Source organism: Pan paniscus, chromosome 8 (genome assembly GCF_029289425.2).
Source record: "Pan paniscus chromosome 8, NHGRI_mPanPan1-v2.0_pri, whole genome shotgun sequence".
NCBI lineage: Eukaryota > Metazoa > Chordata > Mammalia > Primates > Hominidae > Pan > Pan paniscus.
In genome coordinates, this window is record NC_073257.2 from 67,105,833 (window position 1) to 67,122,406 (window position 16,574).

The 16,574-nt window shown below is 33.6% G+C and overlaps 1 protein-coding gene across 2 annotated transcripts in view; it reads right to left on the reverse strand.

Annotated features, from left to right (window-relative positions):
• PCDH15 (protocadherin related 15) overlaps window positions 1–16,574 on the reverse strand; it is a 1,779,889-nt gene that overhangs the window by 984,598 nt on the left and 778,717 nt on the right. Inside the window, exon 1 of one of the 2 annotated variants that reach the window (XM_057298896.1) lies at window positions 6,897–7,203. The exons of the other annotated variant lie outside the window; for it this stretch is intronic. The gene's annotated coding sequence lies outside the window, so the exon portion shown is untranslated. Of the gene's footprint in view, window positions 1–6,896; window positions 7,204–16,574 lie in introns of those variants that run through there. 2 annotated transcript variants of the gene reach the window in all.

A 16,574-nucleotide genomic window follows, 5' to 3' on the forward strand; every position in this document is an offset into this window, starting at 1 on the left:
ATTTAATGTTGTTTTTTGAAAACAATGCACAGCTATTTCTTTGATTAAAATAATCATGAATTCTAAGAAACTGCTTTGAGATATATATATATTTCCTTTAAGATATATATTTCCTTCCTTTAATATATATATAAGATATATATATATATCTTAAAGGAAATATAATCCACATCAAAATGGCAACTATTTACTAAACATGCATTTTATTTCATAAACACACAGCAATGCTCTTTGCTTTGGCATTTTCTCAATTACACAATATCTTCCATTCAAGTTACCATCTCCTAAAAAGTTATTTGAGAAAATCTTATTTCTCACAATGAAACCTTATTATCTGAAGCTCAGCTGAATATTGTTCTAGCCTTAGCCCTAATTTACAAATACAAAATAATAATTCATATAATGTATGCTACTGAAAGCTCAGTATATCCTGAGTGGAAATTTTTCAATAAACCTTATAAATATGCCTGAAATGTTTGCTGTCATTTTTTTGAAAAATATTAGCACACCAATGCAACTATAGCTAATGTTCCAAATGGAGTATTTTATTTCATGCTTACCGTATCAGATGGAATGTAAGGTTAACAGACTTTCAACACCTCTTAAATGAAGGGCTTCATGCACACACATTCAGAAGTAAAATTAATCAGAGGGGCAAAATCTGTAACTACCTGGTAGAGGTTAAATGGATGGCATATTTAAAATCACCATTCATAGCTCCTGTCACACAGTAGACACTAAATATTTTTTCCTTCTATCATTTATAAGATAAATTCAACAACACATCAAAGAAAGTAGGAAAATAAACATTCAAACCAAACTCTTGCATTCATTCCTAGATTGCTTTTTTTAAAACATAGTCAAACATTAGTAATAACAAATTTAGTAAAAAGTTCTGAATTGTAAAATTCAAAAATTGTTTAAGTTCAAATTTTTAACATAACATAAAATTGAAAATCAAAATTTGAGTACTTTACTTTCTGGCAAATTGCTTTATTTATCATAATCTGCCTTATAGGTAGGGATAGCCTTAGTACTTTCATATTATACATTTTCACTTACAAACCATACACATTCTTTATGATGATATTTCTCCCATCTTTTCTTGAAATTCAGAAAAAGAAGTATATGTGTGTCTCATTTAAAATTCTCCACACTTCTTAGTTTTATACTTTTTTTCTAACTTAATGGTCCACTTTTCCTTGTCCCTAGTCGATCTTCACTCATCTTACTATAAACATTCACTTACTTTTTAAAAATTCCTACCGCCTCTCTCTTCCAAAACCAGTCCTTATATTAAGTAATTAAATAAAAATGACCAAGTCACCACCAGGACAAAATAAATGTCCATTCTCAAAACTATTACTTCAGTTGGCCTTAAGAAAATAGGATGGACAGTAGGGAGACATCTTTTCTAGTAATTCGGCAAATCAATACCACCATTCTCTGCAAAGCAGACAGGAGGAAATTGATTGTTTCATTGCAATGTTTCATATTAAAAAACCAAAACATCATTTCAGCTTTTCCATACTCTATGGAAACTAATATTCAGAGCAAATATGTATTCTTTCATCAAATATTTATTGAGTACTTACCAAATTTTGGACACTGAGCTAGTTAGTGGAATTACTAAAATACAACGTGCAAGGCCACAAATGAAATATGCTTTTTCATTTAATTGAGAGCAAGACTATGAGATAGAAAATAATACCTGAGTTTTCCAGGTGATGCAACTATAGCTTATCAATATTAAATTACTTACTATATTCTGTGCAGAATAAGGGTTGAAACAAGGATTTAACTTGACCTCTGATGCCTTGACCTCTGATGACAATGCTTTTGCTTTCAAGAATTATACTTAAATAATTATGTTGATGTTAAGGATGATGATGATGATAAGTATCAATCTCCATTTACTGAAATATACCTTGGTTTCAGGTCCTGTGCTTGCATGCTTTATGTATGTGAATTACATCCTTTTATCACCCTTTACAGAGAGAAACCAAGGCTCAGAGAAGTTAAACAACTTGATCCTTGCTGGTAAGGGAGTGGAATAGAACTAAAGCTCAATTCCATCTGGTTCTGTATTCTTTTCTTTACCATCAATTCTCTATAGCAACAGTTATTGAAACTAGAAGCCCCATCTCACAGCCTCTCTCTTACATACACACATTTAATTTCATTCTCCATGCTTGGATCACAGGCTCTCTCCTCTGTCTTTCTACATTATCTATCTATCTATCTATCTATCTATCTATCTATCTATCTATCTATCTATCTATCATCTATCTATCATCATCATCTAGGTATCTATATCTATATATCAACCTTCCTATTATCTGTATGTATGCCTGTCTCAGTCTCCCTTTCTGTCTCTATCTCTCAGACTTTCTGTCTCTATATCCCTTTCCCTATCTCTTTACATTTTTTTGTTTCATTTTGATTATTATTTGTCTTTCTGGCAATCTGTCTATTTCTATCTTTCTTGACCCTGTGTTTTCCCGGCCTGTCTGTCACTCTGCTTCTACCTTTCTGTCTCAACCTATCTCCACTTCTCTCTCTTTCTGTTCTAAGTGTATATCTCAGTTTCTCTTTCTGTTCCCTTTCTCTTTTTCTTATCTTTGACTGTCTCTAACTTTCATTATGTTTTTCCTTGTGAGTCTCTCTCGTTTTCTTTGTGTGACTATCCCTGTATCTCTCTTTGAGTTTGTATCTCTGTGAATAACTTTCTGTGACTTATCTGTGTCTGTCTCTGTCTCTCAGACAGAGATGTAAGATTCTAAAGTAATAAAAACCTCTCATCCAGTTTTAATGACCCTTCTCTGGATTCCAGTGGTGTGCTGCAAAGTTGAAGAAATAAGTCCCTTAAATGATAAAGCAAAAAGAAAAGTCACTGTCCTTGGATAAACAATTTGCATTTCCATAAGGATTCAGTGATGCAGAATCAGAAAAGGCTCATTCTGACACCTCCATGAAAACAACAGGGAGAGCATTCATTAGCTGGGCTTCCTTTTGAATGATGCACTTCCTTTTGAATGATCGCACACACCGCTGTCCTCCCCCGGTCAGGAAACAGTGCTTAATTCTATCGGAAATTTGCCCTTTCACTAGGCATGAGAATGAATTACTTTTCAAAGTAATAGGAACTACACATCTGCCATGGCCTGAGAATGCTTACACTCTAAAAGCCATACAGAAAGTTACACCTCCTATCAATTTCTTATCCATCAACGAACACAATAAACAAGCTTTGAACTTTTCCATTTACCAACTTGAAGGAAAGAAATGCTTCATTTTCTTTAGTTTCTTGAAATAATGACTGCTTTTGCCTCTTACATTTATAGCTTCAATAGCCATGATCTAATTTTAAGGGTGAATGCAACCTTTAAACAAGGTTTATGATATAAAAGGAAATTTGTCCATTACAGTGCTCAGAAACTTTTACTCTTTAGGTGAAAATTATTTTGTTGCTGTTATTGTTGAAACACACACACACACACACACACACACACACGATCATCTTAGGAAGTAATTGGACAAGATTAAAACAATTAATTGTATTTAAAATTATTTAGCAATTTACAGATTTCTTATTCATTTTGCTGGCTTCATTTATAAGTTGTGTATTTTAAATGTGGACACTGAGGAACAAATGTTTAGAGGGTGTGCTGAGGTTCTCAAGGAAAATAATTGTTGTCCTTGGGACAGAATATGATGTTTCTATGCTCCTTATATTAATAAATAGCACACATGTGTATGTGTGGGCGGGGGGGGGGAGCGGGGTGTGTGTGTCCATCTTACTCAATGTGACTGACTTTTAGGCTGAGATTAAGTCATATTCGTCTACATATTCTTCCAAGTCTCTCACTTCAGTTTATACACCACAGTTGAAAATTGTATTTTAAGGTCAAGCTAGTCACTCTCACATTCAAAACTACCTCCCATCCTGCCCCTGCCTTCCATACATGCAACGAATTAACATGTGCATTTGGAATTTCTGGGTGTATTCTCGGTTCTTGTCACCATTTCAACCTAAGTGCTTCCAGTATTCAATTTAAATAAATGTTACAGTTTCTGGGTGATTTACACCTCTGGAATTTCTATAGCGACTCTATCAAGAGAAAATAATCTGGCCATAAATTACTCACATTAGCTTTTTTTTTTCCTCACTCAAAATTGACTATGAGCACTAATGAGTCGCCACACTTCCTTCCAATACCCTTGGATGCAACTCAGTCATATTTGAGTCTGAAACTAATAAATGAAGCCCCACAGGTCATTGTTAGTTTTGAATCCACATTCTGTCATGCTATAGTGTTAACAACAACAACAACAAAATCCCATTACAAAAGAAAATGTATCAAACCTCAAACAAAGTTTTAGTTGACAGTAACAAAAATAGTTTTTGGATGCCATCCCTGACAAGTAAAACAATCTTTTCAATATTATAATTGTATAGTCTTATTTTGCATGTGAAAACCACAGATACATAGAATGACAAAATGATTCTAGTTCACAAGTGGTCCCGATACTAAGAACTCTTTTAAAAAATGGAAAAATACAAACAAAATGACTATGACCAAAACCCACTCTTAAAATAGAGTCTGAAGTAAAATTAAAGTTTTAGATAATAAATATGATCATTTTATGAAGTAGTGTGGTCTCTTTGTTTAGATTATTATTTCTGCTAACTTTTCCATGTGTTCAAATCCTGAGTGAAGCTTAAAACCATGTATTTCTCCCAGCATTAGGGCTACAATAAAATGTAAATGTATATGGGGGGCTTCTGTGTTAGGAAGAAGTTAATATAACAGCTGGTTTATGAAAAGCTATTGTTTTACACCATTTAAGTAGGAAAAAAAATTCCTACAGTCTGAAATTGTATCTGCACATTTACAGAAAGGGGGAGTACACTCATCTACCCAATAAAGTAGTCACATTTATGAAATTACTTTATAATTTTTGGTTTTACATTTTATTATTTTGAGAAGGTTCATAATTTGTCTAAGGAGTAAAAGTCCTCATGATAAAGTGATAACACAAAGGAATCATTAATTCCTCAACATGTATTTGCTTGACATACGTTTTGTGATCAAATAATTATAGCGATTTCCTTTGATAAAAATAATAATTACCTTTTGCCTTTAATTTCAAACATAAGCTATGAACCAAATACTGGATAATTTTTGCAAGTGGCATAAAAAACAATTTATGTCTGCCTATCTGCTGTGAAAGTTGTATAATAAAAAGATACAACACATACTATGCAAAATTTAAATGTGAACAAATTAAGAGCAAAGTTGTAATGGACATTTATTTTTCACTGGGTTTTTTTAAAGCATAATTATTAGTGTTTTTTAAAACTATAGTTCAGATACTTATCAAATATTGTCAGTGGGTATACTATATTTTTAAAAATTTCCTAGAAAATGAAATGTTTTATTTAAATCTTTTTGTGAATAATATTCAGAACTTCATGCCATAATTTTCCAGAGAAGTTGCTGACACTTAGGTAGCACAAACTCTGACCTGTTCAGGTCACTTAATGATTATGTTTAAGGGTAATTTGGGGGGCAAAGTTGTAGGGATTCACATTTCCTGCTCAGCACATAATTGCAACAGCTGAGGGGTTAGGAGGTCGCCACTCAGTGGAATTGGGCACCCATTAAATGGCACTTTTATTTCATAGGAGAATGAGTCCACAGTCTAGGGGATCAACTTGCTGAAACTTGAAGACACACATGTACAGATACATTCACTCACTCACACTTAGCCACAACTTAAGCAAACTAAAGAAACTAATAGTAAAACCAATTTTCTGTGAAAAGAAAACAAAAAAACAGTTCACATGAGCATATACAACAAAGCTTCATACCTGCTGTGCAAACCACAGCAAGCATTTTGCGCTCAAAATATGCCTCTTTTACAGATTATTTGTTTCTCTAATGTTAAGCAACATAATAACTTAAGTATTTGGTTACTAGATTTGACAATTGGCTCTTTTGTGAAAGCAAATGAGTATGACTTGGAGTTAACCTTACAGGAGGCCATCATATTATACTCTAGTTAACAATGGCTTTCTGCATACGTGCTACAAGTCCATCAAATCGATGGCCATCTGTGCATACTAGAGACACAGAGTATCAACACACTGAACCTGAAACTTGTTATTCAGGGCCCACCCACTCTATAGCTACCAAAGTATATTTTTTAAAGTAAAGGCCACATCACAAAGTGGGAAAGCTGTTAATACTATCTAGCATTAATTCTGTATTAGAAGGATACAGTCGACCTAGATTCAAATTCTAAATGGTTAATGCTCCCAGATACGCACAAAGGAAGTAAATATTCTAATAAACTAAAACATCCATAGTAAAAATATCAGTATACTCACAAAAGACAAAAAATACTGTTCATTGTGATGCAGAATTAGCTACTTTAACTCAACTGCCAACTATAACCTCCAGCAACAACCACTCATAAAACAAATCATCAATATTTGCAAACACAAAAACAAAACGTCAATTCTGATACCATTTGTCTGTATTTTGTCAGGTTGAAGGAAGTAGAAAAAGTGGTTGACGACTAAAAATTCTTTTAAATAACAAACCAGAGTTATAATTCAAAAGCTTGTGTCTTTGTAAAGATTACATTGTCATCTAAACAAAATTACAATACCAGACAGTAATCAGGAAGAATCGAAGGACAGGCAGTTGTGTTCACTCTTCCAGCAAATAATCACTTGCAATCATTACTACTCTATTCTTTCAACAAGCCTGACAGAAAGTAGCATCATGACAGAGATCATTGTACTGAAAGAACATCTGAACTTTCTCTGTGGTTCACTGCTGCCTTAAATTTGAAAAAAATAAGAGAAGGGCGGGGGAAGAACTTACTTGCGGTTTAAAGTTTCATCTTTAGTCCATGTAAGATTATGCAGCAAGTTTTCTTGCCAAGGCTGCCTCTTGCACATCCCTTTAAAAAGAACCAGTGCTCATAATCTAGTTCCAAGACGATTCATTCACATGTTCCACCTCTTGTTTCTGTGAGGCATTGATATCCACTCTCATATCATCAAGAAAATGTTACTAGGAAAATTTTTAGAAAAGCAAAACAGTTCAACATGTTAACTCAGAAAGCATACCATCATTCTCCACGTTCTGAGATGTATGCCACCTGCCTTAGTTACCACAAGCAACTAACACTAAGCTGCTAGCAGGAATCTGTCTGCCCTCTATCTGTCGCTATTAGCTCAGCACGTTGATTTCACTGGCACTGAAGCAACAGCAATTAGCTATCTTGCTTCTCGCAGCACATACAGGAGACAGCTGAGTGCGCTAAACCACGCACTGACTGGTGAGCCCTTTGCACCAATTAGTAGCAGGTGCTACAGCCCAAAAGACAAATTGATGTCCACTGATCATCGGTACTGGTTGCTTTATTGTACTGTGTTCGTCAGCCTGTCTGATGATTCTCTGTTCTGTATTGTGTGTTTGTTTTTACTGTTTTACTTTATCTAAGAAGTTTAGCAGCTTACATTCAATAACAATGTCGTTGACAAGATAAAATAATCTCTTAAGCTTCTTTTATCATTCTCTCTGTCTCTCCCTCTCTCTCTCATTAAATCTACCCTCTTACATCAAGCCCTCCACATCTTTGGGGCATAAAAACAAAACAAAACAAAAAAAACAATTTCACAACTTCGCACATTCTGTAGGAGCCAAAAGTACTCTTTAGATTTTTACAAACACGTGTGACTGGTACTATATAAGGTTATCATGAAAAAATATACTATAAAAAACATTATAGCATATTTCTTAAACATTGTAATATACGAAATCTCCAAAACAAAGTTTTACAGATGGACAGGTAAACTCGTAAAATACAATTATGTCATATAAATCAGAGAAACATTTCTTAAGGAATCTATCTTGCATAGCACGTATTTCAATTCCATATTAAATTTCACCCATGTATTCACCTGAGCATATGAGAAGGAAAGATCTAGAAACAAGCAATTTAGGAACATATTTTAGTAGTGATTGTGACAGAGCAGATAGGCTGAGGCTAGTTGAAAATGACAGGTGAAGCCTATCACAGACAAAAATCCCCAGAACACATGTTTTCTTAATGAACCATGTGGATTATTTCCTAGGATGATACATTAACTCTATTTAAGAAGAAAAAGAAAACCACGCCTCCAGATATGTTGCCGTATTTATACACAAGCATTTGCAGAAAATAACATCTCATTTAAAACAAAATGGACTTATCTTGCAGGCTCAGTTTTCCAGAGGGAGGGAAAAATATTTAAGAATATGGAAATAATCTGAGGCAAGCCAAATGTGTTATATATTTTAAGCATTAACACGTGTAGAAGTAAATCAGATAATTATAGATGAACCCCCTTGAGCCTCAAGTGGAACCTATTTGTTTTTATTTTATGTACCACTGAAACAAACTAAATTACATGCTTCCTTAAAACCACAGATCAGTGGGAGTCAATGAGGACTTGTAATAAGTGACTACATTATACACTTGTTAGAATTGATATTTTTAGATTTTAAAATTGCTGTGTTAATAAAGATAACTTTATTGATACATGTTTAAATAATGAGCATATTTTGTGTGAGAAGTTTTTTCTGTTCATTTCACTAAATGTCTCACCTGTGGAGCAATCCATATATTGATATTTGTTGAATAGAGCAGCTGGTATTTTAACATTGTTTCAGTAACCATAAGAATTATTAAGTGTAATTATTTTTCTAATGACAATTCAGCCTCATTCGTGGTAATGTTCAATGATAACTCTGATGACACATCAGAAATATAGCTAGAAAACAGAAAATTGTATCCCTCCCTCATCTTCTCAGAGCAATTAAATTATTACTAATTGAACACTTGTCAATGACAACGGCTGATTTTCATTTTCAAAAGTAAATTACAATATCTAGTTTTCAGAAAAACATATTTAATGAAATGTGAAAATGCAATATTTACTTCAGGATGAATAAAGGTTAAGTTTTAACCAGTTTGAAAACACAGTAAGCAAAATGGAGTCACTGTAATATTTACTACTAGAGATGATATTTTCTTTGAAAAAAGTGTTGCATAATATTCTGTCACCTCCCCTGCATTGTAAAGTCCACTTGAATCGTACTCTAAATATGACATTTAACTTCCTTTTTTCTCTTAAAATATATCGTCAACATTCACTTCTATAAACACATATAGGTTTAAATTATCATCGATGTTTCATTGCATGTATATTTTCTTTAACAAAATACCTATTTTTTGACGGATAGTTTCTAATTTTAATATATTTGTAGAATCCTGGTTTAAGACGCTTGACTTTCTGAACTTCCATTTTACCACCTTTAATCAAGGTCTTGGGTTAAGGTGGCTGGGGAGGAGTGGGCTAAAGTGCCATGTAACCAAATGACAAACACTTGTGAGCCTTTGTGCTCTGGCTTAGGGGTGCGTCTGAGGAAGAGGCACCGTTTTTTTTCTTTCCACAAAGGCAACACCATGCTATCCACTATTCATTTGTCTAAAGATGCTTTCTCTAAAATTCACAGAGGTGCATGTGGACTAGACACACTGCTCATACAGAGTGGTCTGTTACATGAGAGAGGAAATGTAAACTGTCTACCACAAAGTCTGATACACAAGAGTTGCTCTTTAAATCATAGCTGTCAATCATAGATACATGAAATTAGGTTTAGTTTACTTTAAGACGGAAAGAGATTGTATTAGGTGCTTTAGAAAGATTTTGAATATTGAAAACATTAACATTTAAAACACTTAAACATTGATGATTAGAATTTTATTAAAAAATTTTAAAAGTCACATAATACAGTTTAAAAATGAATCAAATCTATCAACTATAGAAAAATGGATATATAAATTTCATTACATAATTTTAAGGATAGTTATATAGCTCTTGAAGTACTAATTATGAAACATATTAAAAAGTGGCAATAAACAAAATAACCTGTCAAAAAAAAATTTTTTTTTTTTTTGAGATGGAGTCTTGCTCTTTCGCCCAGGCGGGAGTGCAGCGGCGCTGTCTGGGCTCACTGCAAGCTCCGCCTCCTGGATTCATGCCATTCTCCCACCTCAGCCTCCGGAGTAGCTGGGACTACAGGCGCCCACCACCACGCCCAGCTAATTTTTTGCATTTTTAGTAGAGACGGGGTTTCACCATGTTAGCCAGGATGGCCTCGATCTCCTGACCTGGTGATCCTCCCGCCTCGGCCTCCCAAAGTGCTGGGATTACAGGCGTGAGCCACCGCGCCTGCCAGCTGTCAAAATTTTAAAGTTGAAGACAAATAGTATACATTCCCTGTTAAAAACTGCATTCAAACATGTCCATATTCATAAATACTGGCAATGCCATGATGAATATAAAGTGATGATTATTGTAGAGACCATGCTGAATCTTTCCCTTATGTCTGTTTTCATGGATTTTTATTTCTTAAATTCCTTTTTGCACCATCTTCTTGTCATTCACCTCCCCTTCCAAAAAAAAAAGAAAATGAATATGTTTAACAGATTTTTGCTTCTTCATGTTGGTTCACAAATATATATTCCGTATTTTGTTCTAAATCTTCATCTAATTGTATTAGAATTTTGTAAGTATTTTTCATAAAAAAGTATTTTTTACATTACACAAAGCAATGATATAGAAACACATAATGCTCTATTGTATGCCAAAAATTAGCTACATCCTACAAACAGCTGTGAAGATTACCATAAACATTTGTATTCATGCCAGTTCATCTGTGCACTGGTATTTAATGAACAATAAAAAGCAAATATCTAGTCAAAGATACAAACTTTCTTTTTCTGTATTTAATTTTTTTGGAATCTTGACTTGTTTTAATAGTAGATATATATATATACATGTATATATATAGATCTATATATATACATGTATATATATAGATCTATATATATACATGTATATATATAGATCTATATATATACACACACAGAGTTTGCTACAGTGCAAAGCTAGTTCTCTCACCAGCAAGAGAATTAAAATACTGTTTATGCCATTGACTTACTCTGGCAAATGTATATATTAACTAAATATAATATTTCTTATAATATTTCCAGTGTTTTGGTAGGGAACATTTCAAAGTATCAGGTTAAATATAGCAAACCAATACTAACTCATATATTATTCTCAAATATATGTCTTTGAGAAAGGAAGACATAAGAGGATTTTGTCTATCCTCAGGATGAGGGCTGAGTCCTTGAGTCAATAGGAACTGCAAAGTAAAGAGAGGTAGAGAAGGCATTTTTTTAAAACCCAGATTAAAGTTTTACTGAATGAAAGCCTCTGCAGTATTATCAAAATAGCCTTGCTCATTACAAGCAGTGTCTCACCAAATTGCCTGGGATCGAGTCATTCTAGACGACTTATTGTCAGCAGTCATTTAGAGTTGAGATTCAAAGCTGTTGGTTATAATCACAAAAAGACCTTAACCAGGGACTTGGCAACTGGAGGGTCATCTGTATTTACACCAATAAGTCTTTGTCATGATTTCATGTTGCATAGCTTTGTTTTTTATTCTGACACCCTTTTATTGTCAGAATTCAAGGTAGACATAGTTAATTTAGTTTCTTGCCAGCAATATCTACTTTCACTTTTTTTAACCCTAGCACTTACCTGTTTTATAGTGACAATTTGAGGGATAAGGAACAGTATAATCTTTATTTAATACTTGTCTCTGCTGAGTTTCCAACAGGCAGACTATTATTTGAGAAAAGCAATTTGGGATATAATGCAGTAGCTTAAGGGCAATGCTCCAAGAAATAACTAATTTCATAAAATTATAGGTATATAATAAATATACAATGTGATTTAGTAAAATATGTAAAGATGTTGAACTGTTCACATCATCTTTTAAAATATAATTCTTAAAGAATATTAAATTTAGAGCAAGAAACTTATTTCTATGCATTTCTGTTGGGCTTTCAAATAGGGACTATTTTTATGCTTCAGTGAGATTAGGTATTATAAAGTCAAATTATTTGAATATTTCATATAATCTAAAATTATTTGAAACCTGGAAAATAAAACTAAAGAGAAGTGCAGATAATATTTGTAAAATACTTTTTTAATTTAACATATTTATTATTTAAAGCTATCTTATACTTTCCTTACGAATACTTCTGGTATTTTCCTAAGGAGAAAAATTTAGACTTTACAAAACAGTTTAATTGGTTTAAACAGAAAAAAAGAACTACATACGCTACCTCTTCACAATTCCAGTTCTTATATGCTGGATGTATTAGTATTGTATTGTTGTATAACAAATTATCCCAATTTTAGTAGCTTGAAGCAACACACATTTATTATTTCAGTGTGAGTCAGAGGTCCAGATCAGGGTCTCACAGGCTCTAATCAAGGTATTGGCTGGTCTGAGTTCTCTTCTCAAGGCTCAGCTGGGGAAGAATTCAGGTTGTTTGGAAAAAAAATCATTTGGTTATGACTATATGACTGAAGGTTCTGGCTTGATTTTTTTTTTTTTTTTTTTTTTTTTTCTGAGACGGAGTCTGGCTCTGTCACCCAGGCTGGAGTGCAGTGGTGTGATCTCGGCTCATTGCAACCTTTGCCTCCCGGGTTCGAGCAATTCTCCTGCCTCAGCCTCCTGAGTAGCTGGGATTACAGGCACCCGCCACTATACCTGGCTAATTTTTTTGTATTTTTAGTACAGACGAGGTTTCACCATGTTGGCTGGGAAGGTCTTGAACTCCTCACCTCGTGATCCACCGCCTTGGCCTCAAAGAATTCTGGAATTACAGGTCTGAGCCGCCTCGCCTGGCCTGAGCCACCACGCCAGGCTTAAGGACTCTTGGCTGAAGCTTGCTTCAGGCATTAGCGGCTCCTCTTAGTTCCTTATGCCACATGACCTCTTAATAAGCAGTTTAAAACATGGCTGATGGCTTTTTCAAGGCCACCAGGAGAAGCTATGTATACTAGCAAGATAAAATCTTACATCTGTATTGCAACATAATCGCAGGATTGATATCCTATCACCTTTGCCTTAGTCTATTGGTTATAAGCAAGTTATGATTTCCTCCTGCACTCAGAGGGAAAGGATTTATACAAGACATAATGCTAGTGGCCCAGATAAAGGGACCATCTTAGAATTCTGTCTGCTATGCTGAATTATTTCCTAAAGTATTTAGCATATTCAGTTAGACAGCAAATTATATCTAAATATGTACAAATAGTAATTTAGTAAAGTTGTTGAAAATTCTGAACAAACATACTTTCAATAGGTTTAAAAATCGTATAGAACATTTTATATGTAAAATTATACATAATTGTATCAGAGAAAAAAGAATAATATGAGCCCCATCAAACTACAAGCACTTTGATCACTTAGTTGACATATTTGGAACTGGAATAGTTGTGAAAAATATTTCCAAAAATAAACCAAAATAAGTATTAAAAGAATCTCAGTATAACCTTAAGCTACATGCAACAGAGGTACAACACATACTATAGGATAGTGGCTACTATACATTGTACTTTTTGTATAACTTGCTAGGAACTTGGGAACTTTTTTTTTCTCTTTAGTGAGTAAAATAAAAGGTCAAACCAGCCTTATATTGTCTGTCTTTAATAGAAAATTCCAGAGAAGATTACCAAGCTAGCCTCTTAGATTTCTTGAGTCTAAAACTATTACTACATACAAGGTTTACTTATTTATATATATTTATAAGTATATAATATATTGATAATATTTATATATAAATATGGATAAAGTATGCATATACTTATAATAGTATAAAAATTCACATGTAAACAAAAACAAAGCTATTTAATAGGTAATGATTGAATTATTTTGATCACGTAAAGCTTTTATTGTTAGGCTTTAAATTATAGAATGAGTATAGATTTAAAATTATCTTCATCACTTTTCTACATTGACAGCCTGTGGAAAAATTATCAGCCTAATATTTCGCTGAAATGGCCTCAGTCATTTCTAATTACAACATTAAAAATTTTAAATTTATATAAATTTTATAGTTCTTTGGCGTTCCCAGTTTCAACAAATATTAGCCGAGCACCTTCTATACCAGACACATTAGATGCATTTATCTAAATATTATCTTTAGATAAAATGAGACAAATCACTGATGTCTGCTGTAACCGAGACTGATATTATATTACTTTTTATATTTATACTGGTTTCTCTTTAACTCAGTAATCACTATTTTAGGCCATTCAAGGAACAAATTTTGAAGCAAATTTTTAAAATAATTTATTCTGTCTGTCATTCTTTGTCTTTTGCATTCTCCTCCAAAAGCAGCCTTAGACAAGGTTGTTGAGGGAAAACTGGCATTTATGCAAAATCAGAGAGCACATGTGTTAGACATTTCCAAATCAAGCCCACATAGAGAGGGAATACAGAGTCTGAGTTACTGCTGAGCCCAGCAAGCTGCTTCTTTGCATGGTAGAGCAGATTGAAATCAGCGAAGAGGTGTTGAGTAGATGCAGTCATTTTATTCACTTGCCCTCTATCAAGTAAGTCAATAACCCAGGCAGTCTCATCTTTTAGCTCCTACTGCCACCTTTTAGAGCCACCATCAAAACCTGGATCCTAAAGAATAATGGACAGCTGATTTATTTCTTGGCAATTATTCAGCTAGTTCCAAAATGTATAAAATTTTCTTCCTTCAAATCCATGTTCTGCTGGAGTGAAGGAATTTGTAACAGCTCTATAGCTTCATTTAAAGGAGTTTCATAATTTCCATAGCAACAGATAACCATGTCACATATTTTGGAACAAGGTCAAGTTCTACTCCAGACTCAAAATGCTATGACAGGATAATTCTGCAGTTAATGGAAACAGGTAGAAATATAGAAGCAGGGATACCTTCCAAGACACATTATATCTTTAACTAAACTCAAGTTCATTTTTAGGCTGATTTAGCTCTAGAGAGAATTTAAGTGGCAGGGAAAAGAAAAAAAACAACAACACAGATTGTATTAAGACGCTACCCTAATGCTGACAACCTGAGAAACAGTATTTTTTGTCCTGATCTTGACAATCAAATCTGACCTGTGTGGCCATAGTAAGAGAGTATAAATTACACTGAGGGATACTCTTTGCAAATTTTTAAGGTATGAATATTTTTTGTAAATTACTTAACCATAGGGTATCTTGCTCTATCATGTTAGGAAAGCTGTTGGAGTCTAAAATTGCCATTGATTCGTACAATCTTAATCCAGCCCTTAGATTGTATCAACTTTCTCTGTTAGTAATATCTTCCTAGATTTGGGTTTACTTAAATTTATAGATTAAATAAAGGAAATATAAAACTCAATCTATTAGGATCACTGATTTCCTCTGTAATTCCTACACAATTCTGACAGTATCAATGAAACTTAATTCTGGGGAAGTTCAAAGAAGACATTCTGGCAAAAAATGAGACCGTTTAAATGCTTCAATCTTTAGCATTTTTATGTTAAATGCCAACATAGCAAGAAATTACAAGTTTGGCAAATATATTTCAATAAAAATATAATGAGAATCCAGTCTCCTGTATAGAGGAATGCTTATTACACACTATGTATACATTGTATTATTATCTCCTTTTCAGAAACCTCATCTTATCTCAATCCATAGAAACACTATCTGAAATGCTGCATGTTTATTTATTCAGTATTGAGTGCCAACAATGTGCCAGGCAAAGCTGTAGGGATTGGTAACACAATAATAAGACAGGCATGAACAAAGCATGTAAAAGAGCGGATATTCCTCAGAATAAATCTGGATCATTGAAAGAGATAAAGAACAAAAAAAAACTTTGTTGGACAAGGAAGTTGACTATATTGTCAGTTTGCTCAAGCCAGAATTTTCCCACTTTAATACTTTTGAGTAATTGGAACAAACATAGATAATTTTTCAGTCACCTTTGCTATTAGAATGTGTTACGCTAGCCATTAGTAGTTTTAAGACTTAAAAGTACATTTTGGGGGAAACAACTTAAACATTCAGAGGAGATGCTTCTCTCAGTTTCAATTTGATCAAACATTTAATATATTTTCTTCTGAAAAGTGATACTTTTGTTCAATATTTCTCAATGTGTGCTTTTAAATAGCCTCAAGATGCTCCCCCCAAAAATGAATACTCAGGATACTGTAGTCAATTTTCAAAAATAAATAATAAACAGAGTACTGGATTATCTTCATCGTCACCCTTGGGGCGTCTTATGATAAGTGGGTCTGTGTGCAATGTTCAGGCATAATAAGTTTCGGATTCTCATTCTTATCTCAGAAGTATTGTTTTTATTATTGTTTATTTTTCACCTCATATACCAAAGAACAATTCCACCTACCATTACAGTTTGCTATGTGACCTGGAATTTTCCTTATTACAGGAGTAGGATGTGTGGAATATCCTGGCCTAGACTTCTATTAAGGAGTGAGTGCCTCTTGCAATATTATGTCTTCCTTGTTTGCCTACTAATGTACCAAATATGGATATTGTACATCTTTCTAGACGTAACATCAACAAATTGGGGAAAAAAACCACAGATTTCATGAT